The sequence below is a fragment of the Penaeus monodon genome, chromosome 20 (genome assembly GCF_015228065.2).
Source record: "Penaeus monodon isolate SGIC_2016 chromosome 20, NSTDA_Pmon_1, whole genome shotgun sequence".
Taxonomy (NCBI): Eukaryota; Metazoa; Arthropoda; class Malacostraca; order Decapoda; family Penaeidae; genus Penaeus; species Penaeus monodon.
In genome coordinates, this window is record NC_051405.1 from 16,014,172 (window position 1) to 16,014,591 (window position 420).

Consider the following 420-nt stretch of genomic DNA (forward strand, 5'->3'; position numbering starts at 1 on the left):
TCCACCTCCTACGCCCCCCATATTTACTCTCTTGCACCCTCCAACCTCCTCCCCTATCCCCCCCCCCCCCCGCATAATCCCCAACCCTTCTTGAGGGTGACATACTCCCAACACACAGTCGCAACATGTAAACAAACGCTTCACTGCTGCACCACTGTTTACCCAGCTCCATCTCCTGGCCCCTCGGTAATAACAGTAGTAAACAAGGCCAATAATAGCTACTGTTTACGGGCATATTTGTCACGCGTGTTTATAGACTGTCAGCACATTACACTGGGAACTTGATTACAGTCGTAAAGCAGAGTAAGTTCCTCCTGACAGCACTCCCCCTCCCTGTTCCCAAGCGCCTACCTCCCTTCCCCCGTTTCTCCAGACTTTGCTCCTTCCCACTACCTTTGTATTTCGTTTTTCCTCCAGACA